Raw genomic sequence first — 22097 nt, forward strand, 5'->3', positions numbered from 1 at the left:
GTTTGGAGTCACACGTGGCTTCTTGGTCTATGGTACAAATAATGCCCCGTGTCTGAAATCAGATGTGAGCAGCTCCGGCTCATGCTGGAGACGTGGGGGTCCCAGAATCTGCAATCCCTAAATCCTTAGAAAAGTTGCCCGAAACGGATCGCAGCTCGAATGCTTCAGGAACACATGAAAGCCGGCCCCTCAATAACTCAGCAAACCTGCAACAAGGGGAAATCAGGCAGAACTGCCGCACTTGGGTGGGTAAATGGCTCGTTGAAAAGGCCATTAAATTAAAGATAGGTTATAGTGTGAAAAACAGCCCAGGACTCAGAGACAATACTCTTGTGTGAATGTCCCTGAGCGCTGCAGCTGCAGAGCAGCCGGCCAGATCCCTGAGAACTATTGCGTCATATTAGCGGACAGCGACACACACAAACTCTGCCAGTAGAAGGAGAAACTTCCTCTCGGATACAGAGGTCGAAGAGGCGCCCCCTATTGGATCAGATTGGTGTAGCAGTTATTTAATCGAAGCAATCGATTCAGCCGTTTGCATCCGTGAAACCTCACAGTCTTTAAAAATGGAAAAGACAACTTACATTCTTTGACATTTCTTCTAAAGACGGAAATGCATCCTATAATTTAGTAGCGGTACTTTCTCAGGTACCCAGTCAGGCTAAAATCACATTAAAAGAAAAAGACGTGGGCCTGAGATTTCCTGAATAAAAGCTAAATGAAGGAAACTGCAGCAATACGATTAGCTTTTATCACCCTTTTTGCTTGATCAGAGAAAAGGAATATGATTAGAATGAGACATAATGAGCTAGTTATGCAGAACTGTCAAATGGAAAAATATAATCAAGGTTCAATTTTCATTTTAAATATTTGTCTTGTAATAAACAATGAATATTACGTTATTCGTGTTACTTTGCAAGATGGTGGAACATAATTTATAGCATATTCATTTCAGAAGACCTTCATCCAGTGATATTTACTAAACAGTGCAGAGGACATCCACTTTTCACAGCTATTTATACCGTCTAACTTTAGTAGCTGGCAATCTACCTCTCTCTTGCATTTCTAGCTGCCTTCACACAAGGATTTTAATTACAAGAATCAATCAAAAGCAAGAGTTGATAAATATGCTGTAAAGTCAAATTTTAACTCTTTCGATGCACTCTTACCCATGCCCTTTCGAGACACATAGCAGCTAATTCCACAGCACAGTAGAAAAAATATTCCAACCAAACAGAGCAGCCTTTACAAAAATTAAATAAACAGTGCCACAGTCAGAGACGGCTTTCAACGTGAGCCCACGTGTCGCAATGAATCTACATTTACTGGAATGCAATGAAGCGCTATCAACAAAGAAGAAAGTACAAAATCTCTGGCAACAAGTAAAGTCTGCCTAACCTAAAATACCTTCCTGTTGAAATTGTATTTTAATCCTCCCCCACTTTCTGATTTCCCACCCCTACGTTTCTGAAAACGATGCGCCTTTCATCACCTAACCAAAAAAATAAGTTGGTATCATCTGATGATTATTCAGAGGCTTGTGTGAAATCATTCCTCTTCCCAATCCAGTTCGCAGTTGACAAGTGTTCAAACAAACAAACAAATTCCCCACCACTAGCACGATTTGTCAGTATCAGCAGAAAAGCCAAGGTCTGAAAGGAGAGGGACCGATCTCCCCACTTCAAATGTAATTTTCTCCACTTTTACAGTTAAAGAACACAGCTGGATAGTGGTGTGCAGAGGCTTAATGTATTGCTCCCATAGTCTACTTGATCTGTGGTAAGAAGACTTAAGTCCTCTGAACTGTCAATATGACACGTAATTTACACTAAAATTCCCTATGTAAAATATAAAAAATAAATATATCTGTCTCTTGTTGTCACCTGTGTAAAATAATACCTTCTCTTGATTTTATCCATCCCTTTAATAGATTTGAAAATCTGATTTGCAATGTTAATATCTGTACTTTTGTAATTAGAATATATCCTTAATACTGCCTTATAAGTTATAAACAATCTCAGATTTGATATCAGCTTCCTCACTCTCTTCCACACCATCTCTAGGGCAATGATATTCTTTTTTATCCAACAATGACCAATGTATCACAAATGTTTCATACAAAATAACTATAACAAATACCTTAATTTCACACACAAACACTAAGTGAGTTTGGGTGTGAAACTGTATATCTTGTATATTTTCTTCAATATGTTGCACTGATTATATATATATATATTATTAGCCTTTTCAATGCCTCTGTACCTGGGAATAAGAGATTTTATTTTTTACCTTTTCCCAGAATAATCCACAAATCAGGTTCCTGATCAGTATGCTGTATTTTTTAATTAATTTAATTTATATATTACTTACTTATTCAGATCACACTACTTAACTTGATTTCTTGTTTCCTGTAAATGGGATGTGTTCCTACCTAATCCTCACCAGAACACACGACCCTAACTCAGTATCCAAACTTGCCTATTTCCAAGTGTTGAAGAATTTCCCGACAATGTCTGGAAAAAAATTACTGCTCAATCAGTTCCTGGTTTGTCTTTCCTCTTACTAATACTTTGCACTTCTTATAACATCTTTCACCCAATAATTTCAAAAGGCCTGACTCAAAGCCCATTGAAGTAAATGGAAAGACTCCCACTGATTTCACTTGGCTTACAATAAGCCCAAAATGATGTGCAAAGATAAAATAATTAATCCTTAGAAGATCCTTGTGAAGATGTGTATTAGTTACCTAAACATTCCTATAGCTGAGATGGAGAGGGGGGTAATGAATCAAAAGGGAACCTAGGAGTTTTGGGTCCCCAGCCCTGACCAAATGTCCTAAGCATTTAATAAAATACTATAAAGATCTGTGGTTGCTTATCTTAAATACATTATTGAAAGTACATTAGATTTTGAAAAAAATCACTAATTTACTTGCTGGCTTTCCTCAACATTAAGGGATATGTGCAACTTTGACCCAAAACAGGTCTACACTTAAAATTCTGCATCCGGTACAGCTGCACCAATGTAGCTACGCTGCTGTAGCTGCAGTGCTGTACCGTTTTAATGAAGATGCTCTAGTCTAGGAGAGGGGAGAGCTCTCCAGTTGACGGTTAATCCAACTCCATCAGAGGCCATAGCTATGTGGATGGGAGAAGCTCTCTGCCCACGTAGCACTGTTTACACTTGCGCTTATGTTGGTATAACTAGGAGGCACAGGGGCGTGGATTTTTCACACCCCTGAGCCATGCAGTTATACAACAGTAATTCTGTAGTGTAGCCCTGCCCTTAGTTTAGCAACCTTTTAATAGCTGTTTATATCAGATGTGCTATCTCCCTTTTCAAAAAATTATCCCTGCTTTCTCACTGATCTAAAGATGGATATGAAATGCTTACTTAGAGACATAGAATACCACTAGAAGTTCATCTAGTCTGACCTCCTGTATCTCACAGGCCACCCAGGGCCGCCCAGAGGATTCCGGGGGCCCGGGGTCTTTGGCGGCAGGGGGCCCTTCCGTTCCGGGACCCGCCGCCGAAGTGCCCTGAAGACCCGCGGCGGGGGCCCCCCCGCCGCCAAATTACCGCCGAAGCGGGACCCGCCGCCGAAGCGCAGCCCAGTCTTCGGCAGTAATTCAGCGGAGGGGGGCCCCGCCGCGGGTCTTCGGGGCACTTCGGCGGCGGGTCCTGGAACGGAAGGGCCCCCCGCCCCCGAAGACCGGGCTGAACTTCGGCGGCGGGTCCCGCTCCGTCTTCGGCGGTAATTCGCCAGCGGGGGGTCCTTCTGCCCCGGAGCAGAAGGACCCCCCGCCAGCGAAGACCGGGAGCGGCAGAAGCTCCTGCGTCCGGCCGCATAAGAGTTTGCCGGGCACCCCGGAGCGAGTGAGGGACCCCGCTCCAGGGGCCCCAAAAAACTCTGGTGGGGGCCCCCGTGGGGCTCGGGGCCTGGGGCAAATTGCCCCTCTTGCCCCCCCTCTGGGCAGCCCTGAGGCCATCATCACCTCTGGCACACTAAACCCAACAAAGGAAATAAGACCAGAGTAAATGAGACCCACAGGAGACTAGACTATTATGAGCAACAGGCAAAGCATAGAATGGACCAAAGTGCACCAGTGCTGAAGGCCCCTGCAACGGCAGGGAAATAATTAAATGAGATATACCCAGATAATCCTGGCAAGTGACCCACAACCACACACTGTAGAGCAAAATGAAAAAAAATCAAGGGCACTGCCAATGAGATTTGGGGGCAAATTCCTTCCAGCCCTACATATGGCAATGTTTAACAACCCTTCTGTTTCTTTTTTCCTTTCTCAAAGTCAGTGGTCCCCAAACTTTTGACAGCATGCCCCCACTTGCCTGTCCACACTCCCAACCCTCAGCTGTGGTCGGGAGCTGGGCTGGGAACAGGGCCATAGTCAGGGCTGGGGCCACTGCAGCTGAGAGTGGGGCCATGGTAGGGCCCAGGGATCAAGCTCAGACTGGAGCCACAGCCAGGTTGGGAGCCAGGGGCCGAGGCCAGGGCCATGACTAGGGGCAGATCTGGGGCCAGAAGCAGGGCTGAGGGTGGAACCGTAGTTGGGGCCATGGGCCAAGGCTGGGCTTCAGCTGCAGCCAGGGCCAGGAGAGGATTGGAGCTGCTGCTGGGCCAGGAGCCCAGGGCTGAGGCCAGGCCACAGGAGTGGGTGGGGCCAGAGCAGAACAAAGTGGGACTGGGTAGTGCTCCCTCCCCACCTCCTGTCGGGGCTTGCTCAGGTCCTGCCCACCCTCCACTCAATGTTCTTCCACACTACCCTGGGGAGTGCACCCCACAGTTCAGGCACCACTTCCCTAAGTTCTCTGTTTCCAATTTAAAGTGGCCAAAATTGATTTGAAATCATTTTTCTACTTGTATTTACTGTGCTTGAAAAATCCCCTAATATTACTTTAAGAACATAAGAACATAAGAAAGGCCGTACCAGGTCAGACCAAAGGTCCATCTAGCCCAGTATCTGTCTACCGACAGTGGCCAATGCCAGGTGCCCCTGAGGGAGTGAACCTAACAGGCAATGATCAAGTGATCTCTCTCCTGCCATCCATCTCCATCCTCTGACGAACAGAGGCTAGGGACACCATTCTTACCCATCCTGGCTAATAGCCATTTATGGACTTAGCCACCATGAATTTATCCAGTCCCCTTTTAAACATTGTTATAGTCCTAGCCTTCACAACCTCCTCAGGTAAGGAGTTCCATAAGTTGACTGTGCGCTGCGTGAAGAAGAACTTCCTTTTATTTGTTTTAAACCTGCTGCCTATTAATTTCATTTGGTGACCCCTAGTTCTTGTATTATGGGAATAAGTAAATAACTTTTCCTTATCCACTTTCTCAACATCACTCATGATTTTATATACCTCTATCATGTCCCCCCTTAGTCTTCTCTTTTCCAATCTGAAGAGTCCTAGCCTCTTTAATCTTTCCTCATATGGGACCCTCTCTAAACCCCTAATCATTTTAGTTGCTCTTTTCTGAACCTTTTCTAGTGCTAGAATATCTTTTTTGAGGTGAGGAGACCACATCTGTACACAGTATTCGAGATGTGGGCGTACCATGGATTTATATAAGGGCAATAATATACACTCAGTCTTATTCTCTATCCCCTTTTTAATGATTCCTAACATCCTGTTTGCTTTTTTGACCGCCTCTGCACACTGCGTGGACATCTTCAGAGAACTATCCACGATAACTCCAAGATCTTTTTCCTGACTCGTTGTAGCTAAATTAGCCCCCATCATGTTGTATGTATAGTTGGGGTTATTTTTTCCAATGTGCATTACTTTACATTTATCCACATTAAATTTCATTTGCCATTTTGTTGCCCAATCACTTAGTTTTGTGAGATCTTTTTGAAGTTCTTCACAATCTGCTTTGGTCTTAACTATCTTGAGTAGTTTAGTATCATCTGCAAACTTTGCCACCTCACTGTTTACCCCTTTCTCCAGATCATTTATGAATAAATTGAATAGGATTGGTCCTAGGACTGACCCTTGGGGAACACCACTAGTTACCCCTCTCCATTCGGAGAATTTACCATTAATTCCTACCCTTTGTTCCCTGTCCTTTAACCAGTTCTCAATCCATGAAAGGACCTTTCCTTTTATCCCATGATAGCTTAGTTTACGTAAGAGCCTTTGGTGAGGGACCTTGTCAAAGGCTTTCTGGAAATCTAAGTGGTTAGGTGGTTTCTGTATATTGCCACTTATTAGTAAGTTTTGTTCTTCATTTTTATTATTTCTCTGTCTAACTCTACTGATAATCCTCCATCCCATTCTCTTTATATTTTAAATGTCTTCATTTACACACCTCACTGCCACCCTATTTTATCACTTTGGTTTCTGTTGCCCTTTTAGCTGTTTTGAGTTTACTAATGTAAAAATTGCTAGTAAGTCAAGGTTCCTTCCCCACTCTGAACTTTAGGGTACAGATGTGGGGACCTGCATGGACACTTCTAAGCTTAATTACCAGCTTAGATCTGGTATCGCTGCCACCATCCCCCAAGTACTACTTTTTTTCCTTGGGTAGTCTTGAGAGACTTCACCAATTTCCTGGTGAACACAGATCCAAACCCCTTGCATCTTAAAACAAGGAGAAATTAACCATCCCCCCTCCTTTCTCCCACCAACTCCTGGTGGATCCAGATCCAACCCCCTTGGATCTAAAAACAAGGAAAAATCAATCAGGTATTAAGAAAAAGGCTTTTAATTAAAGAAAAGAAAGGTAAAAGAAAACCCTCTGGGAGAGATTAGCATACCAGCTACTCTCACAGACAACAGATTCAAAACACAGAGGATGTTCCCCTGGGCACAAATTTAGTTACACAAAAAATACCCAAATTCGATAATTCCCTTAATGGTATCAAGACAAGTTACAAAGAAAATAAACATAAACATATTTATCCCTTTCTAAAACTTACTACTTTGATAAGAGGCTGGTTCCTTGATCTTTTTCACTCTGGCTGAAACTGAAACTCTAAACAAAGGAAAACTTTCCTCCTTCCTTTTGAAACATCTTGTTCCCCCATTGGTTCCTCTGGTCAGGTGTCAGCTAGGCTAGATGAACTTTTTAACCCTTTACAGGTAAAAGAGGCATTAACTCTTAACTATCTGTTTATGACAAGCTGTTTTGAGTTTACTAATGTAAAAATTGCTAGTAACTTTCTGAAAGAGAATGTACCTCAGGAAAATACACATATCTTATGGAGTTATGCATGAATGTGTACCGTATATTCCAGGTTGCACTGCTAATCATGAAGTTGAACATTGACTCCAACAAGAATGGAGTCACCTAATTACTATATTCTACAGATGTTGTTGTAGCCACCTTGGTCCCAGGTTACTAGAGAGACAAGGACCAACTTCTCTTGGAGAGAGAGACAAACTTTCCAGCTTTCAGGACCTGAAGAAGAGCTCTGTGTAAGATAGAAAGCTTGTCTCTTTCACCAACAGAAGTTGGTCCAATAAAAGATATTACCTCACCCACCTAGTCTCTCTAATGTTGTAGAGAGACATGCAGAATGTCTTCACAAATACTTTATTTATAGGTATGAGGAAGTAAGTGAATTAAAATATTTCTGGAAGAAGGGCAATTCATTCTGAAACTTTTCATGCTTCAAAACAAACTGGTTCTTTATTTTTAAGAGCAAGAAGGTGGCAACTTTGGGGAGGAAGGCCTGTTCTCCTTTATCTTCCTCAAATTACAATCAGAAGTACTGTAAGTGTTTAACAACTTTTAAAATATTAAGGGCTGTGTTACTCCAACACTGAAGTAAATTAATTACTTTAGTATAAAATAGGAGTAAAATAATGGTGAATCAAGCCCTAAATCTTCTCTGTGAAGTGACTGCATTCCCTAGATGATTCAGAGATCTACTCCTCTAACAGCAAACTCTTCTCCATATTCAGTTTTCCATATCCAGCAGTCAGTCAAATATATTTTCTTGGATTTCATGTCACTGTCTCAAACTACAAAACTGACAAACCCATTATCCTTCTCTGATGTTATCTAAATAAAATATGACCATATAGATCATTGTTGCAACCACCATTATATATTTGCAGCAAATATTATACAAAGTTTGTTGAGTAAGATGTCTATGAAAAGGCTATGGTTTTCTGGTTATGATTATGCTTTCTGTAACCATGTATCATTTTTTTATTTGAAGTTATAAATATTGGCTCTATACCTGATGTTCAAATTAGCCAGCACATCATGGAGGGACTATTCAAATTGAGTATCTCATCAAAAGAACATTTAACTGACAATGGACCATGGGAGATGCCTATCTACACTTACTGAAATTTCCTGATGTGACTAAGTGAAATACATGAACATGTGACTTGCCCATGTGACTCTAAAGTTCTTCTTGTTGCTGTAATTTTCCACAGTAAGAACAATGGGTTTCCCTCCGCATGGCAGAGAATATAAAAGGCCCTGGAAACCAGGGCCACCCAGAGGATTCAGGGGGCCTGGGGTCCTCGGCGGCAGGGAGCCCCGCTTCGGTGGTAATTTGGCAGCGGGGGGGTCCTTCTGCTCTGGGACCAGCCGCCAAAGTGCCCCAAAGACCTGCGGCAGGGGTCCCCGCCACCGAATTACCACCGAAGATCCGGCACTTTGGCAGCGGGTCCTGGGGTGGAGGGACTCCCCACCGCGGGTCTTCGGGGCACTTCGGCGGCGGGTTCCGGCAGGGCCGGTGCAAGGATGTTTCGTGCCCTAGGCGAAACTTCCATCTTGCGCCCTCCCCTGTCCCTGAGCCCCTGCCCTAAGGTGCCCCCCCCCACGGCAGCTCCCCCCCTCCACCCTGAGGGGCCCCCCCTGCGGCAGCTCTGCACCTCCACCCTCTGCCCTGAGGCACCCCTCCCGCCCCAGCTCACCCCTGCTCCGCCTCCACCCCAAGCAGGCCATCGCCGCTTCACTTCTCCCACCTCTCAGGCTTGCGGTGCCAATCAGCTTAGGCGCTGCAAGCCTGGGAGCCGGGAGAAGTGAAGCAGCCACAGCGTGCTCGGGGAGGAGGCGGGGCAGGGGTGAGCTGGGGCGGGGAGTTCCCCTGCATGCCGCCCTCCTCCCCCCTCACTTGCTGCAGACGGCCCTCCCTGCGCTCCCCTGCCCCAGCTCCCTCCGCCTAAATGCCAGCAGTGACCGGGGCAGCCGAAGATCCGGCCACCGCGGTTGCTGCCGAAGAAAATGCTGCCCCCCAAATCCTAGCGGTTGCCTAAATGGTTGCACCGGCCCTGAGTCCTGGTGCGGAAGAACCCCCCACTGCCGAATTACCGCCAAAGACCTGGAGCGGAAGAAGCTCTGGGGGCCCGGGCCCCGCGACAGTTTTCTGGGGCCCCCGGAGTGAGTGAAGGACCCTGCTCCAGGGCCCTGAAAAACTCTCGTGGGGGCCCCTGGGACAAATTGCCCCACTTGCCTCCCACTCTGGGCGGCCCTGCTGGAAACACCTTTATTTTGTCTTTAATCCTGCTTCTTACCTCTGGAGGAAGCTTGCTCTAAACTGAAGCTCTGAACAAAGGACTGAATGACCCATCCAAGCTGTGGATGTACTCCAGAGACTTGACTTAAGCTGGCAGTTTATTTCGTCACTGCTACAAGCCTGAATCAAGACGTTTTCCATTACTGTATGTAATTGATTCCTTTAACTAATTTTAACTCTTGCCTTTCTTTTCTTTTTCTTTCTTTCTTTCTTTCTTATAAATAAACCTTTAGATTTTAGATACTAAGGGACTGGCATCAGCATGATCTTTGGGTAAGATCTAAGTTGTATATTGACCTGGGTGTGTGGCTGGTCCTTTGGGATCAGAAGAACTTATTATTTGATGAAACTGATTGTAAAGAACCACCCATCTCTGAGTCCAGTGTTTTTGGTGGTGATATAAGAACTGGAATGACTGAGGAAACTGCCTTTATGTTTTCTTGTTAGCTAGTGTGATGAAACAGGAGTTTACTTTTGTGGCTGGTTTGGTCTATCTTATAAAAGAATAACCACCAGTTCAGACTCAGAACTTCAAGGCAATTTTTTAGTCTCCGCCTCTTCTCCTCCCCTTTCCAGCCCCTCGCTAATTCTTGTAATTTCTTTCTATTTAATATCATCAATATCTTCCCTTCCCTCACTATTCCCACTTGCAAAGCACTTGTTCAGGCCTTGGCATTTTTTCACCTTGATTTATGTAACCTTTTCCTCTTCAACATCCTTACCTCTGACTTTGCATTTCTGCTTCAAAATGCTACTTCTTACATTATCTTCTGCTCTCCATCTATGTCAGTCCTTGCATCTCTTCATTATCTTCCTACCTCATAGTAAATAAAATTCAAGATCCTCATCCCTATTTCCAGCCCTACATAATCTCCCCCATGTTGTTTCCTTATCCCCAACTTGTCCACTGCACACTTCACAAATTGCCTTTCCTACTGATCTCCCTCACACTGTTTGCACCACTATTCATGCTGCCATTAGGCTTTGAACAGTCTCCCACTACTTGTGCGCCAAAGACCTTCTTTTCCCTCCCTTCCTCTGCATTTCTTCAATAAATCCTTCCTACTTTCATCGTTTAGTTAACAAAACTCCAAAATCCTCCATTTCTCCAGTTATTATGCTGTGTTTTGTCTTGACCTCATTTGTCTTTTCTATGCTATTCTTAATCTGGGTTTGTGACATCTACATACTATTTTGAAGCGTTCACTAAAATGCATAGCCAGTCAGACAGATGGACAGCCTATAGCTATCTATGACAAGAAACATATCTAACTCTATGTTTAGACAAGGGCAGGCTCACTCCAACATTAAACTCATTTGCCCTAAAAAAGACATATCTTCAGGCTGAGATGTAAAAAGTTATATACAGGTTTCATATATATGATGTGGCCTAGTACCAGGATTTCAACTTTATGGGGCTCAGTGTGAAAGGAAAAATACAAGTGATAAATTTAAAATATATCTAAAAACACTTAAAATAGATTTTTCTAGATATAACATGTCACTATTTGAAAGACCGATACCTTGGGCACTTCCAGGGCTGCTAGCACCAGCTGTCCCACTGGAAAACAAACAATTCATTTTCTGAATAATAAGATGGGTGAATTTCAGTTCCTCATATTAAATGAGGAATTGATATAATAGGCATCACAGAAACCTGGTGGAATGATTACTGCTGGGGGAATTCTGCATCACTGTGCATGCACAGAATTAATGTCCCCCTCAGATTTCTTTACTTCCCCACAGAAAAATTACTTTCTGACAATGAAACAAAGGGAAACTTCAAGAGCAGTCATGTACCACTCCCTAGCTGTGCAGGTACATTGTTTCAGGCACCCCAGCCAGTGGCTCTTACCCTGATCCGGGATCAGCTGCTAGTCCTGGAGACAGGAGAGGATGGAACTTCCTGAAAGGAGTGGCTGGGGCTATGTCAGACCCACCCCCAGAAACTGCCCCCAGCTTCAGGAAGCTCAGCATCCTCCCCTGCTTCCTGCCCGCATCGCTCCTCAGCTGCTGGCGGAGGAGTCACTGTACAGGAAGCTGCTCCCTCATCTACCCAACCCCTGTGCATCTGGACCTCCCATGCCCAGACACCCCCACCAAGTCTCATCCTGTACACCCAGAACCCCCTAGCCCTCCATATCTGAACCCTACCCTATTGAACCTCAACCCTTGTAGATGGAGCCCCCAGCACCCAGACCCCCTGCCTCTGGACCCCCACCATTGCACCCAGACCACCCCCCATTGATCTCCCTGCACTCAAACCCCCATCCTGACAAGCCCCACCTCCTGCACCATCCTGAGCCCCCACATCCAGACCCCCACACCACTGACCCCCAATTAGCTGCACCCAGACCCCTACCCCACCAAGCCCCACTCCCACAGTACCCAGACCCCCTGCTACTAAGATGTCCACACCCAAACCCCTCTGCTGTGCCCCAACCACTTTCATCTGGAAGCCCCTGCAGTGTCCCATTGCCCCTGCACCTGGAACCCACCCAACAAGCCTCTGTGCATACAGATCCACCCACACCTAGACCCCACACTGACTGCCTGCACCCAGACTGTCCCACACAGATCCCTCTCATACCACACCTGGATCCCCCAACACTGAACCCTCCCCCCCCCACACACACACTTGGATCCTGCCTGGTTGAGCCTGCATGCCCCATACCTGGTGTGCTTGGTGCAGAGAGGCAGAGCCTGACGGTGTTTCTGGGGCAGGCCCAGGCCTTGTGCTGTGTCAGGGTCAGGTGCAGCCTCACCACCAAGTCCATGTCCCCAGGGTGGAGGGTGGGGAAGCTGCAGGGTGACCGCCCACGCTCATGCCGCCAGTGGCCTGTGCTCCCCACTGCCATGCTGGAGCCTCTACATTTATTTATTGACAAATAAAACTTGCAGAATTTTAAAATACTGTATGCATGATTTTTAATTTTTTGGTGCAAAATGTCCTCAGGTATAAATGATGATAATCAATAGGACACAGTAATACCAGGGTACAAAATATATCAGAAGAACAGAATAGATCATGCTGGTGGGAGAGTGGCACTATATGTGAAAGAAAGCATAAAGTCAAATGAAGTAAAAATCTTAAATTAACCAAACCATATCATAGAATCTCTATGGATAGTAATTCTATGCTTGAATAATAAGAATATAGCAGTATGGATATACTTCCGACTACCTGACTAGGACGGTGATAGTGACCACCTTCACTTGTCGCGTGTTATTACTGATAACAATGATCTCCTCCAGACTTTGTCCAGGATGGGAAAGTGCGTAGGTTCCGCTGTCTGTGGCCTGTTGGTACAGTTCATAAACGGTTCACTTGCCTTCAGTGTAATCTCACCACTCTGAGCATCCAAGGAGAAGACCCGTTTGGCTTTGCTGGAGCTTTTGCTGGAGGAGGAATAGGTCACGTCCCTGTTTGTGCCTTCATCTAAATCAGTGTCGTGACATTGCAGCACCTGTGACTCCTGGGGCTCCATGTACACTGCCTCTTCAAACTGAGGTGCCTTATCATTGCCTCTATTTCATGAACTTGGATGTGGGTGTCCCCGGAACGAGGGGGATTCCCACCATCCAGAGCTGTCAGAACCAGTGGGTGCACTGGCTGCTGCTCATGATCAAGGGGCTGCTCTAGCCCCAGCCGGATTTGGTGCCATCGCAGGAGCCAGGGCTGGCTCCAGGGGTTTTGCTGCCCCAAGCAGCCAAAAAAAAAAAAGGCGTGATCACAATCGCGATCTGCAGCAATTCAGTGGGAGGTCCTTTGCTCTGACCGGGAGTGAGGGAATTGCTGCCGAATACCTGAACCTGCCACCCCACTCCGGAGTGGCCACCCCAAGCACCTGCTTGCTAAGCTGGTGCCTGGAGCCGGCCTTGGCTGGAGCTCTACGTGTCTACCCCAAAATGCTCTTGAGGCTGAACTTGTAACTGCTGATAGAATTGGTACCAACGTCAGGATCGAGCGCTCCCGCCTAGCAAGAAGCGAGAGAGCTCGCAGCCACTAACTTGAGGGTGTGTAAACTAATTATTTAAAAGGAACATTTCTATCCAGTATTTCTATGTCTACCCCATATAGTTCCAAGGGAGTCTCTATCACCAGCTCTCCAACTCACAGAGTTGCTCTCGATCCCAGCGGTCACTCACCAGCAAACGCCCATTGCTTCCATTCAGAACAAAAATGCTTACGTGAGTCAGACACCAGCCGTGCTCTGTGGGATACCACTTGCGGAATATCCAGTCCAGATCTCTGGCGATGCCTACTATATTGAATCCAGCTTCTGAGTCTTCCGGCACACCGTATGCAACCTATATGCAAGCATCTCCCAGATCGAGGCAGCTAAGAAGTGAAATAATTAATAGACTCAATGGCTTCCTACTGGAGCTGCGTATTTCCCCTTTGGAGCTAAGTCTCTTCTGAACTTAATGCCGGAGCCACATCTCCTTTGTAGTTTCATAACACAAGTCTAACAGACAGCTCCGCGATCCCTAGTTTCTGAAGCACTCGACTCCAGTACAGAGGTTGGGAAATACCCTCCGAGCCAGAGTCACTGCAACACAGCGCCGCAGTCAGCTCTAAACGCCGTTCTAGCTTCAAAAATTATAGTCTTCCTCCCTGTTTACATCTTCCGGTTAACAGCGCCACCTACTGTCTAAAGGCATAACTGCACAGATGAAAGACTGCACCAACTGTTTTCAGTCAACATACAACTACAGCTGCAAAAATGATTTTTGGTCATACAGTGACTAGTGTTCCTGGGTCCTGAACTCAGGGCCGCCCAGAGGGGGGGGCAAAGGGGGCAATTTGCCCCGGGCCCCGGGCTCCGCAGGGGCCCCCAAGAGAAGAGCGGAGGCTCCCTGAGCCCCTGAGCCCCGCCCCGATCCGAGCCGCGTGATGAGGGGGCGGGGCTGGGAGCTCCAACGGGGCCTGAGCCCCGCCCCGCTCAGAGCGGCGTGGGGAGGGGGCGGGGCAGCTGCCTCCGCTCCGCGTGGAGCTCACAGCCCCGCCCCCTCACCACGCGGCTCTGAGCGCGGCGGGGCTCAGGCCCCGCCGGAGACGCGCTCGGGTAAGAGGCTGAGGCTGAGGCGGGGGGAGCGGGACGGGACCCGCCGCCGCACAGCCCGGTCTTCGGCGGGGGGCCCCTTCTGTTCCGGGACCCGCCGCCGAAGTGCCCCGAAGACCCGCGGCGGGACCCCCCCCCCGCCACCGAATTACCGCCGAAGACTGGGCTGCGCTTCGCCGGCGGGTCCCGCTTCGGCGGCAATTCGGCGGCGGGGGGTTCCCGCCGCGGGTCTTCGGGGCACTTTGGCAGCGGGTCCCGGAACGGAAGGGCCCCCCGCCGCCGAAGACCCCGGGCCCCCGGAATCCTCTGGGCGGCCCTGCCTGAACTACAATGATTATTCATCTTGCGCTATTTTTCAAACACATTAGCTAGAGAAACAGGGCCGCCCAGAGGATTCAGGGGACCTGGGGCAAAGCAGGGGAGCTGCGGTGCACCCGGCGGCGGTCCGGGTCTTCGGCTGCATTTCGGCGGTGGAGGGCCCTTCAGTCAGTCCGCGTCTTCGGCAGCACTGAAGGGCCCCTGCTGCCAAAATGCTGCTGAAGACCTGGACCGCCGCCGGGGCAGGGCTTGGGCCCCTGCAGGGCCCGGGGCCAATTGCCCCACTTGCCCCCCCACCCCCCGGCAGCCCTGTAGAGAAATGCTAATATGTGAAGTAAGTTTAAACATCGCTATTGCCTTTTATATTAAATATGTATCTGCCTGCCAAAACCGGAAGTACAGCAATCTGTGTATAACATGTTAATTTCTGAATAGCAAGCTTTGGGACATTCCTTCCTAACAAAACAACTGGCACAATTAAACACTCAAAGGACAACGAATAACTAGAGGTGGTAATAGATTGATGATCTAATCACTGTTTCTTTGGATGGATGGATACAAAATTCTTTCCATTGTCAAAGGAGGTTACATTAGCATTTTAAGTAAACAGGTATGGGTATTTTCAACATATTCTATTAAAGTAGGTCAATAATAAAAGATCTCAGTTAATTCAGAACAGAAAACAAGCTAGTCGATTCTTAAAGATACATACAAACATTTTCTAAAACTGTATATCTGAAATAAATATTCTCTACATTGCTCAGTTCATTTTAGGGGTCAGAGTAGAGGGAGGAGAAACTTATGGAACTATGCAAACTCCTCCTCAAATCCCGACCCAAATTATTGCCAGCGACGTAGTTATCAATGTTCACATTTTCATTGTCATCAACAAGGATTCAGACTTAACCCGTTTAAATGAATGAAGAATATGCCATCTTTTTTAATATTGGCCCAAATTCATGAATGTAATAACTCCACTGACTTTATTCAACCATGATACAGCTCGACATCGGAGGAATGAAACTAGCAATTAATTTACTCGCATTGTTTCTGTCTGCTTGTACAAAAGTAGTAACTGCACTGGTTCACACTGGGAAGGTGTGCTTCACATTCTTAAGGACAAGAGCATTTTTTAAAAACAAAACCTTAAATTCTGCACAACCTGAGTCCCCAAAGAAACGCTGGTAGAGTGTGTCACTAAACACCATATGAATCTGACTCCTCTGCCTTTCAGTGCCAGTTAGATACTCATTGTTGACTACTGTCTTGCTTTAAAAAGTTCGATAGAGTTTGTAACTCCCTCTTAGAAGCTTTAAAATATAATTTCTTTTCCTACAAAATACGGCAGTCTCTATTAGGAAAAAGCTTTTTCTCCTATGTTTCTAATGAAATGGAACTAAATATGGCGCCCTTTGTTCATTGCCTTCCTGTGTATTGGCATCACCATATAGGACCTGCTGTCTTATTTAATTTCTTATGATGAATACATGAATGTGACTCACAATTTTAAAAACTTTTACAACACTATTACTTTTTTTAAGACCAGGATTGGATTTTGTGTCCTAAGAGTTTGTGCACATGTTGTTTAATTAGATGGTGGCAACAGCTGATTTCCTTTGTTTTCTTTCCCAGCTCTTCCCTGGAGTGGGGGGGGGAGTGAAAGGGCTTGAAGGTACCCCACGGGAAGAAATTCCCAAGTGCACTTTCCTGGGTTCTCAACAGGGTTTTTGCACTTGGGTGGTGGCAGCATCTACCCTTCCAAGGTCAGAGAAAAGCTGTAACCTTAGGAGTTTAATACAAACCTGGAGTGGCCAGTATTATTTTTTAGAATCCTTGGGGCCCCCACCTTCTGCACTCAAAGTGCCAGAGTGGGGAATAGCCTTGACACTGGGCTTAAACTACTCTCAGTTTAAATGATAACCCATTGGTCAAGTACTGATACTTCCAACTGTATTAACAAATTTCAGCATTTTAACCACCCCCAAAAGAGCATTTACATTCTACCAATGAAACATGCAGAGTTTGAGTTAGTCAAATTTTTAAATCATGGAATCACAAATAGCATATAGGTATCCTCATTGTTCATCACAAAGTATGTATCCAACTCCTGACATAGAAAAAAATAATGGATTTGACTATTACATAATAAACAGCTGAAATTAAGGATCATATCCGATTGTAGCAAAATTCATTGGGTGAGTCATTCTTGGTGTAATTCCCTTTATCTTATACCAGGAATAAATGTAGCCATTGACTTTCTAGTATTTTCCCTATTCTAAGGAATTAAAGAAATGCATAAGAACATATTAAATTGGGAAATAAATGAATTAGCCTTCCTTATAAATCAGGACTGACTTCAATGACTCACCATTCCAGATGCATTTGGTGTAAGCACTAGCCCCTTCCCTGCCTCTCCATTCTCCCAGGAGTTAGGAAAGTTGGGGCTGAAAACCATGAGATCATTCTTGGCGGTGCCTTCCCCTACACACAAGTTCCGGCTCTGGCGCTGGGAATAGGACCAACTCCCCACCTCGCTCGAGCACACCACGGTGGCTTTCCCGGGACCGCACATCACTTCCGGACCCGGGTGGCATCTCAGGCCAACGTACACGACAATCACCAGCACAAACAGCCCGGACACCGAGCAAATGGCGATCATTAAAGACACGTTCATGTCAACCAAGGGCCCTTCGCTCCCGCCCCTTGGCCTCGAGTCCCATTTCACAGCCTGGGGACTCTCCACCAGGGACAGGCTGACAGTGGCTGTCGCTGACAGCGCCGGCTCCCCATGGTCCTTCACCAGGATCACGAGTCTCTGGCTGGGGCCGTCCGCCTCCTCCAAGGCCCGCGTCGTGCTGATCTCCCCGCTGTACACACCCACCTGGAAAGGCCCCGCAGCCCCGGGCTCCTGCACTTCGTAGCGAAGCCAGGCGTTGTAGCCGGAATCCGCATCCACCGCTCGGATCTTGCCCACCACGTGCCCTGCGACGGCCGACAGCGGAACCAGCTCGGGCCCGGGCGAGCCGCGGACGGAGCCGGCCGGGGACACTGCGGGCGCGTTGTCATTTGCATCCAGGACAAAGAGCTGCACAGTCACGTTCCCGCACAGCGACGGCAACCCGGCGTCCCTCGCGCTCACCTGGAACTGCAGCACTTGCAGCTCCTCGTAGTCAAAGGGCTGCAGGGCATAGATGTGCCCGCTCTCCGAGTGCACCGAGATGTAGCTGGACAGGGGCTGCTCTCCCACACTTCGCTCCACCACCCAGTAGCTCACAAAGGCGTTTTCCCTCAGGTCCGGGTCCGAGGCAGACACGGTCAAGAGATGGGCCCCGGGCGGGTTGTTTTCCTTCACAAACACCGTGTAAACGGGCTGAGGGAAAGCGGGGGCGTTGTCGTTCACATCCGCGATCGGCACCAAAATGCTGCTGCTGGCCGACAGAGACGGGGCCCCTTCGTCTCTGGCTGTCACCACGAGCTTATATTCAGACACTCGCTCCCGATCCACGGCCTCCGCCAGCACCAGCGAGTGATAATTCTTAAAGGTGGAGACGAGCCGAAAGGGCAGGTTCGGGGGGATGGAGCAGGTGACTTTGCCGTTGTCTCCCGAGTCCCGGTCAGAGACGCTAATAAGAACCACCACTGTTCCCGGGGAAGCGTCCTCCGGTACCGGCAGAGAAAGGGAAGTCACGGCCAGCTCAGGGGCGTTATCGTTCACGTCTAAAATTTCCACCAAAATAGTGCATTGTCCGACCATTGGAGGATTACCTCTATCCGAAGCCTGAACCCGAACTTCATATAAATTAGTGTCTTCGAAGTCCAATTCTCCGTTGACTCTGATCTCTGCTGTGTCTGGAATTAGGCTAAACACCGCACTTCCGCTGTGTGTCGCACTGCCGCGTAGCGAATATATAATATCTTTATTAATTCCATCATCCAAATCTGTGGCGTTGAGTTTGACGACTAACGTCCCATTAGCTGCATTTTCGAACAATCGGATCTTATAAACGGACTGATTAAATACAGGCGCGTTATCATTCACATCCAGCACCGTGATCACCAGCTGAACTGTGCCGGTGAGCTCCGGTTTGCCCCCATCAGTAGCAGTGAGTAATAAACGATGCTCAGGGGTTTCCTCTCTGTCCAGTGTTTTTTTTAATACAAGGACTAAAAACTCACTGTCTTCGTCGTTCTTTTGTACATCTAGCGTGAAATGTTCACTTGCGCTGAGTTTATAGGTTAGCAGAGAGTTTGTACCAATATCTGCGTCAGAAGCGCCCTCTAGTGGGAAACGTGAGTCCGGCGGTCTCGATTCTGAGATGCGCAGTTCTTCGTTTACAGGGAACAGAGGAGCATTGTCATTTATATCCTGTATCTCCACTTCTACGTGAAATATCCTCAGGGGTTTGTCCACTATCACCTCCAGGTCCATGGCGCACAGGGGGCTCTGGCCGCACAGCTCTTCCCTGTCTAGTCGCGAATTAACAAACAAAACGCCGCTCTGCAAATTTACCTCAAAATAGTCTCTCCTGCCGCTGGAGACCATCCGGAACATCCGAGACACCAGCTCCGCCGCCTCCAGCCCCAGGTCCTGGGCCAGGCGGCCCACAAAGGTGCCGTGTTTGGATTCCTCCGGCACGGAATAACGGACCTGGCCGCTGCCCACCTCCCAGGCCGTGTGCAACAGAACCAGCCGCAGCAGCTGCCTGGTTACCAGGGAGTCTCGCCGGAGAAGGGCCATCGCGGACACGAGGCGGTTCTCGTTTATAAATCAGTGACTTGAAACGCCTAATTCCGTATGAATATCCTGCTGAGGGATCTCTGAAAGGAATGTCATTTAAATCCAGTCTTGTCACATCCGGGAGCCCGCCTGACGCGCTGACAGGCGGGATTTTCTGTTCTTCTGAGGGAGGAGCTGTGTGTTTCTTTCCTGTTAAAAAGCCTTTTTAGGCGACAGCGGCACCTTGTGTCTAAGACCTTTCCAGCTTTAAATATACAGAACATTACAGTTTTCTGAAATTCTTTTTCTTTACAACCTATCTGAAAGATACTATTAGCTCTAGTCTTAACGTACTTTGTTTGGAAACAATGAATTGGTAGAATATGGAGATATCCTGATCTTCTCTATATAGCCGAAGAAGCAAAATAAATATGGGATACCTTAACCTTGAGAAATAGTCGTGATGTTTAAAATACAGACCTCTGGTCTAACATTGTACGTTTTTATTAGTGTGCTATAGGGGAGAGTCAAGCATTGACTGGTTAGCATATGATAATATTTTCCTAAAGCCAAATAATATTATGAAACACAGTAAAGCTTTTAGGCCAAAATAGGTATCTGTGGTAAGCTACTGTTGCCTTTAAATCTTTGAATAACATTTCAAAACCTGATTCTTTACTTTTAAAATGCTGTCATAAAATCCCTTTCTAGTGACTTATAAGCTCATATACTTTATATCTCTACATGTCTACAGAGACACTGTGTACCTATAAGAAACAACGTGGAGTCCTTGTGGCACCTTAGAGACTAACACATTTATTTGGGCATAAGCTTTCATGGGCTAGAACCATATATATATACACACACACGCACACAATCTATCAATCAATAAAAACATGTGGGAAAATGTTTAAGGGTAGTGAAACACTCATAACGCAAGCAACCTGGATTTGGTTTTTGGTTATTTGATGGGTTGTGAATGAAGCAAATTGTTCAATATTTATTTGTATCCTCAGAGTTCATTGACCATCCTGTGCAAGGAGGAAGACAGACACTTTTTGAACCTCTGCCTCATTCATTTCACAACCCTGCCTCTTTCTCCATCCAACTTGCACAAAGAAGGAGACAATGGCCTGAAGGAAAAACTTTATGTTATAATGTAACCAAAAGTTATATTATAATGGTTACATACATGGCTCAGAGCTAAAGATGTGTGGGACCCCTTAACTTCCACATTTCCTGACTTTTCAGGGATTCTTTGGCAACCTTATAATTCCTGTGGAATTCCCTAGGTTTCTAAAAGAAAAATAATATAGTAAAGAAATGCAATCATATGGAACTATTTGTTGGGCAGGAGTAGAATGGTCCGTCTGTCAAAATATCTGAACTCAATAAGGGAAGGGCTCCTCTGAAACCCAGCCTCCATGAGTGCAAAGTTGCCTAAAGAGCCCTGGCTCATTCGATGTAGATAAATAGATCCTATTAATAGATAGATATAATAAAACATGGCTGAAACCTTTCATACGACATATGGAATGAGACAGGCTCCTTTAGAGCTTTGCTTCCTTCAGTGTTCAACTTCACAGATCATACTCCACATACCATCCACAGGTAAAATGTGAAATTCCTCTCTACTTTCTTACATATACATGCATAGAGCGAGTGGAACATAGTGAATCTTTATATTAAAGTGAATTTCCACTCAGCTATACATGACCACATACAGAGTGCCAATACAGACCATTCAAAGAATTATATACAACAAAACAAAACCAAACACATTAAAACACTGCACATGTGCACTGTGTACTTTAAACTGATTTTAACTGATCAAAGCTAAGAAGACTTTTGCCAGACCACTGAAAGACATATTTGATGCTTAAAGCTTACCTCTTAGTCAGATTTAAGTTTCTACCACCTCCTGCTTAGACACTACAGCTGTTAAAAAATGTCACAAGTTTTCTTAATTATGGAAAAATATATTTTCCATTCTCTTTTCATTTGAAAATAGCTAAACCATTTTTGATCTTTCAAAAAAGAAAATGTGCTGAAACCAAACTTCCAGAATTTCAGTCCCTGAAGGAAAGTTTGGGGAAAACATCAGCAGTCAGAAAAGGCCTTAGAGAATGGAAACAAATATTTTAGGTTAATTTATATATAGGTGTTGCTACATATTCCATCTATTATACGTAAACATATCTCCATAATTGATATATGTATAAAACAGGTGAAGAAAGTGTATGGTGAAGGCATTCTGAGGGCATTTTAATTGATAGGTTGTTTTTTTTTAAAAAGCACCACTATTCTTTTAAAAAATGCATTGAAATGTTTGCACTTAGTTCTAAAAGTATTGGGTTCCTTTGTCCTCTTTTGCTAAAAATGAAATCATTAGACTTTTGTTGCTCCAGCAAATCACTTAAAAACCCAGTTAGCTTTAAGCATGTCAGTGAATCTACTCAAGAGTTCAGTGGTTTGCTGGTTAGGGCCTATGTGCAT

General features: G+C 46.1%; 1 protein-coding gene and 1 pseudogene across 12 annotated transcripts in view; both read right to left on the bottom strand.

Moving 5' to 3' along the window:
- The window catches only part of LOC123375395 (protocadherin alpha-C2-like), a 334194-nt gene that overhangs the window by 170361 nt on the left and 141736 nt on the right, over positions 1-22097 (bottom strand). The gene's annotated exons all lie outside the window — the stretch shown is intronic.
- Positions 17279-19622, bottom strand: LOC123375759 (annotated as a pseudogene).

This window comes from Mauremys mutica, chromosome 8 (assembly GCF_020497125.1).
Source record: "Mauremys mutica isolate MM-2020 ecotype Southern chromosome 8, ASM2049712v1, whole genome shotgun sequence".
Lineage (NCBI taxonomy): Eukaryota > Metazoa > Chordata > Testudines > Geoemydidae > Mauremys > Mauremys mutica.